The sequence below is a fragment of the Sceloporus occidentalis genome, unplaced genomic scaffold (assembly GCF_023333645.1).
Source record: "Sceloporus occidentalis isolate IW3139 unplaced genomic scaffold, rSceOcc1.0.p SCAF_98, whole genome shotgun sequence".
Lineage (NCBI taxonomy): Eukaryota > Metazoa > Chordata > Lepidosauria > Squamata > Phrynosomatidae > Sceloporus > Sceloporus occidentalis.
In genome coordinates, this window is record NW_028317078.1 from 1,058,124 (window position 1) to 1,064,123 (window position 6,000).

The following is a 6,000-nucleotide window of genomic DNA, read 5'->3' on the forward strand; positions in this document are numbered from 1 at the left end:
TGGCTGTTGACACACAGATACATCACATTCCATATATCTCTTGTTTTCCCTTTGAGGAAAGTCAGTAACATGAATATCCGCAGACACCCCTATATCATGTATACTTTCTCCTGCACCCAAACCTAAATACTCAGGTGCTGTAGGCATGGTTGGCCACACATCCCCAGTCCCCTTTAGTTTTTCAGGGATAATACCTTCTGGGCATACAACTTCTGAAGACACTTTGGCCGAAGTATCCCCAGCATGCCCGAATCCCTTGGCTACCTGATCACCCATAGTAACACTATGCTTTTCCGTATCAGGGGGCATTGAACCAGAAGAGCCACTACAGACTCCCTGTTCCTGAAACTCTGCCCCTCCAAAGGTCAAACCACACTTTTCCCCTAGAGCTTGCTCGCTAGGTGTGGTCCCTTGGTGCACATCCCCCTTCATCCCTTCAGGAGACAGGATCCTGGGTGCTGGTTCAGACAGGCATACCTCTACCTTCTGGGCTCCCTCCCAGCTACCCACTACTCCCAAAGTTTCAGACAGTACCTTAGGTTGGACAGGGCTCTCTACCAGCCCTCCAGGTTTGCAGGTTTCCTCAACTGGTGCATACTGGCAAACAAGTCGACCCAGATCCTTGCCCAGCAAAACATTAACAGGAATATCCTCGGATATCCCCACCTCCCGCAAACCCTTGCCCACACCCCAATCAAGGTACACACGTGCCACTGGCACTGCAGGGCGCACCCCGCCAATTCCATGGATGGACATGGTCTTCCCAGGGATAAGATCCTCCAACCTTACCATCTCAGGCCGCACCAGAGTGCAAGCAGCCCCCGTATCCCTGAGTCCCATAGTCACACGGCCACCTACAGTTACTCTTTGTAGGTTCTCTTCTTCATTCCCCTGAAACCTGGAAACAAACAAGACAGCTGGGTGTTCCCCAACTGTTACACACTGCAAATTGTCTCCTTGTGCCTCCTTTGGTCTAGCCACAAATAAAACAGGTACAGCTCCCCCAGCTGTACCTCCATTTCCACTTGTCCATGGAGATGGTCTCTTAGAGGGGCAGGTGGCACTCAAGTGCCCAATCTGGTTACACCGATAACACCGGCGGGTATCCCCCTGGCCCGATGTGGCCCCTGCTCTGTTGGCTAGAAAAGGTGTGGGTGATGGTCTCCCTGCTGGCTTAGGAGTTGGTGGCTGGTAGGCTGCTCCTTTCCAGGTAGATGGTCCTTGTGATGCTTGTACCCGCTTGGTTGTTGGAGTACGGTTGTTGGCATAATCATTAGCCAGATCTGCCGCCTCTGCCGTGGTTTTAGGTTTTCTGTCCAGAATCCACTCTCGGGCCTCCGGACTTCGTGTCCTCAGGAACTGCTCCAAAATCATCAGATCCTCCAGGGCCTCATATGTAGTAACTTGTAGGCCTCCAGTCCATTGCCGGAAAATAGTCCGAATCTGTCCCGCATATTCGGTGCAACTGTCTGATGTAGCTTGCTGCATCTCTCGAAACTTTTTTCTGTAGAATTCAGGGGTGAGGTTAAAACTTTTTAACAAGGCAGATTTTATGGCCTCATAGTCCTGATCAACTTCCATTGGTAAGGAAGCAAACACATCCAGGGCTTTCCCCTTCAGACGTGGGGTTAAATACTTTCCCCACTCTTCCTTGGGCAGCTGGTACTGCCGGCACACTTTCTCAAATCCTCTCAAAAACACATCCAAGTCAGTGTCCTTTTCCAGCATTGGAAAGTGTTCCAGGCGAGGTCGGTTAGCATATCCATCTCCGTTAACCATGCTTTGGGGAGACGGACTATATTGCTTTAACCGTAGAAGTTCCAGCTGGTACCTCCGCTCAGCTTCTCGTTCAGCAGCTGCCCGCTCCGCAGCTCTCTCAGCAGCCTCCCTCTCTCTCTCTCTTTCCGCAGCCTCCCTCTCTCTCTCTTTTTCCGCAGCCTCCCTCTCTCTCTCCTTGTACTGCAGAATCAGGTTGAACTTTAGCTGAGGATCCACGCTCCCCAGATCTTTTAGTGCCACTTGTAACTCAGAGTCCATTACACTCAAGGCGTTAACTTTATCAGGAAAACATCCTTGATCCACAGGCTCTTCCAAAATCACATCTGCTCCAATGGCCTGCTCTGCACAAAGTTTATCATATTCCAGGAGATCCAAAATCAGCTGCTCTTTGCTTTTGCCAAAAATTTGTATATTCCTTTCTTGACAAACCAGCTCCAGAGATTCTTTTGGCTGTCGTCGATATGCCTCCATAATGCAGTATGGTAGAGAAAAATAAAAGGGAGAGGAACGAACTGTTTTGCACTGTATGTCTGTAATTAGGCACTGAGTAATGTCTTTGGGAAATTACACAAAACCCATGTAATTTCTTCTAGTACTAAAATCACCAAACCGGCAATATAAATAGCACTAAAAAACTCTAGATATCCCACCTAGCTGCCGCCAAGTTTGTCACGGTCAGGACTACTTGCCAAGCCGTGACTGTGTGGAGGGCGTGGGCATGAAGGGGTTAATAGCACCAGGCCTCTGGATTTACTAACTTGACCCCTTAACAAGGCATAAGCTATACCAAATTAACCCCCAAATCCTGCCTGTATCCCCCCAGGTAGTCTGCCACCACTCACGATTTTGATACCGGATTCGTGAGAAATCCGAATTAGAACCTTTATCTCTATATATATATCAACCCACCCCGGGCAACTAACATATATATATATATATCCTGTAAAACTTAATAACAATATGGTAACGTGTTATCCTCTCTTAGGGTTTGTGGATATCGATACTAGAGCCCAAAGACAGACTTGGATTATGAATATTTTAATAACAAAAAGACAAAGATTACACAGTGCCAGAATTACAAAAACAAGACATACAAAATAAAAGTAAAACAGCAAACAGTTCTTAAAAACAATAGGACTTAAACACAAGACCCTCACTCACGAGTTTCTCCAATAAGTAGGCCTGTGGGAACTCCTTAAGTCCAGATGGATTCTTACGATGTTGTTCCGATCAGAGTATATCATGGAGTTCTGCTTTGAGGTCGCTGCTTTGTCCCTAAATCAGACTTTTGCAAACAAACGCCCCTCTGACCACATGACTGATTATATGACACCATCCCCAAGAATCGGGTCCCATCTTTGATGTGCCAATAAGTTATGGTGGGGTAAAGGTGATGGAAACCCCCCACTTAAGATAGGAATGGAATTCCTATAACTCAGGTCCTTATCTGTTAGGCCATGAATCACCACAGGGGTCCTTTGGGAAGATGACACCTCTAGCCAGAACAGATACAGAGGGCATGCACAAAGAAACAAATTTAAATCAACCTCAGATTAACTCATTGAATGCTTAAACAAAGAAGCTAACCACCTCTGCTGGGTTACCCTTCCATGCATCCACTACGTTATATGAGTTAATCATGACACCTCCCTTCTCCCTAGCTACCCCTTCCTCACTATCTACCCTTCCCCTATCTAGCCTCCCACCATTTGAGGTTCACTTACCTTGTCAAAGTCCTGCAGTGAGATCACGAGGCCTCTATCTCCCTGCTCTGCCGCGATGCGCAACCGACACAGAGGCGAGTGAGAGGCGCCGAGCGGTTGCCGAAAACGTATTCCTGACCAACCACTCGGCGCCTCAATCTCCGCTCCGGCTGCGCCAATAAAAACATGAATAAACAGTGCTTCAATGGGGGTAACCCAAATCAGTGGGGTAACCACAACATTAAAGATAATACCCCCCCCCCCCTACATTCACTAAACAAAAGCTTTGCCTCCTGCTGATCTGTAAGCCAGGAGTTAACGTACATTGCTGGGACTGGTGTGTGAAAGCTCAACAAGCAAACTCATAAAGCTTCACTCGACGTCTTCTGCAAGACGGGCCAGTTTCTCGAAGCAATGGGTGAGATCCGTCGACTGTCACCTCATCCCCCTACCTATGCGCTAATACTATCACTGCTCAATCCTTCTTGCAAGAGAAACGCACTGGGGTCTATAGAAAACAGCACAAGAAGGGATTATATGAGCCACTCGTATATTGAGTCATAGCTGGAGATTTACATTACAGGTTCCTTTGCTTACTCGCACAAGCGAGTGTCTCGCGCTCATTGGCCGCAAACAATATCGTCTCTGGGTGCTTCCTCTGATCGACTCCTTGGAGAGTCTCCTCCAAAGGTTCTCAGACGGTGCGCCCGACTTCTCTCACCTCCCGCGTTCCACCCTGAGAAAATACTCAACAGCGCGACCCAACAGAGCAGAAAAACATTCTCTCCGTTTGGCACGTAAATGGAAACATGGTCTGTTTGCGCCCCTGTCTGATTAACGATATGTTAATGGGCGCACTGAGGCGGCGTTCGACGCAGCTCGGAGATTCTGTTAACGTGTAAATATATCATAGATCCACGCTGTGAACCGAATAAATATAACTACAAAAAAACAAACACAGAAATTCATTAGGACAGGAGCCGGTTGATATTGCTTTATATAGAACGATAAACGTCTCACAGGTACTACGCTTCTTCGGGACGAGGAAGTTGCTGGACGGCTCAGTGATTTCTAGAAAACATTCTTTTTATCACATTCTTTGTATTAAAAGGACAGAAAGCTAAAGTGTTAAAAGGCCCTAATGAATGAAATATATTTGAGACATAATGGAATCCAAACATTTGCTACTGAGATGAAAAAGTTCCATTTGATTCAGTGATCACGTTATTCTTCACGATATTCTTGTAAGAAACGTTTGGTTCTTTATTAATTCATGTCAGCTATTGTTTCAGCTACGATTGTGACGTTTCTGTTCTTATTTCCTTTTATTTGCCAACCTGCTCCCCCAGTTATACTCATCTGCCCCCATGCTTGCAACTATGCCCCCAAAATGCCTTATACCCCCCCCAATTTGCCACTCTGACTCCCTGATTTGCCTTAGACCCTCCTATATGCCACTCTGCCCCATGATATGCCTTTTAACCCCCCTTTATGCCACTCTGCCTTCAGAAACGCCTTATACCCCCTATATGCCAGGGGCATATCGTGGGACATAGTGGCATACAGGGGGTTAAAATGCATTTCTGGAGGCAGAGTGGCATATAGGGGGTTAAAAGGCATTTCTAGAGGCATGGTGGCATAAAGGGGGGTTAAAAGGCATATCATGGGGCACTCTGCCTCCAGAAAAGCCTTATACCCCCCCATATGACACCCATGAAATTACACACACAGGTGTGTGTGTGTGTGTATATATATATATTTATATATATATATATATATATATATATATATATATATGTGTGTGCGTTGTTAGACATGCATTTTTAACTCCTTAATATGTACTTATCGCTTTGAAGTAAAGAGCTGAACTGCTCCGTTTCTTTAAAGTTACACCCTGCTGCCGATATATATTAATATTAGCCCCAACTGGCAATATATATCAATATTAGACATACATTTTATATGTATAAAAATGGACCCTATGCAAGCATTTCCTTGGAACCCGCTTCTTCACACACACCCAAAAATATAGATCAAACCCCAGCTCACAGGTTGCCTTGGCGTCCACCCTGCCCACACAGAACCTGACCGGCAACCAGATAACACACAAAAGACTTGCCATCTTTGTCCCCAAACAGCCCAGCACAAGTCAACTTTGTCTCCAAAAAACCCGTCCTAAGCCGTCTTTGTCCCCAATGCGCATGCACCCTCTTTGCCTTTCCACAAAACAATTCTACATCTATGATACACACAAACACCTTTACAGTCCCTCACCAACTGACACTTTCATTCACATAATCTTTTATTCTCTCACTCACACAAATCAATTACACATATTCATTAATGTATTCTCACAAATTCATTCTCTCTCATTCAGATAATTTATCCACACATTATTTCATACTCTCCCTCATTCACACAATTCATACACACACTCATTCATTTATCATCTCACTCTTTATTTCAAAATTCATACAACACTCTTCCTCGCTATCTATCCCCCTCCCTTCTCACAATC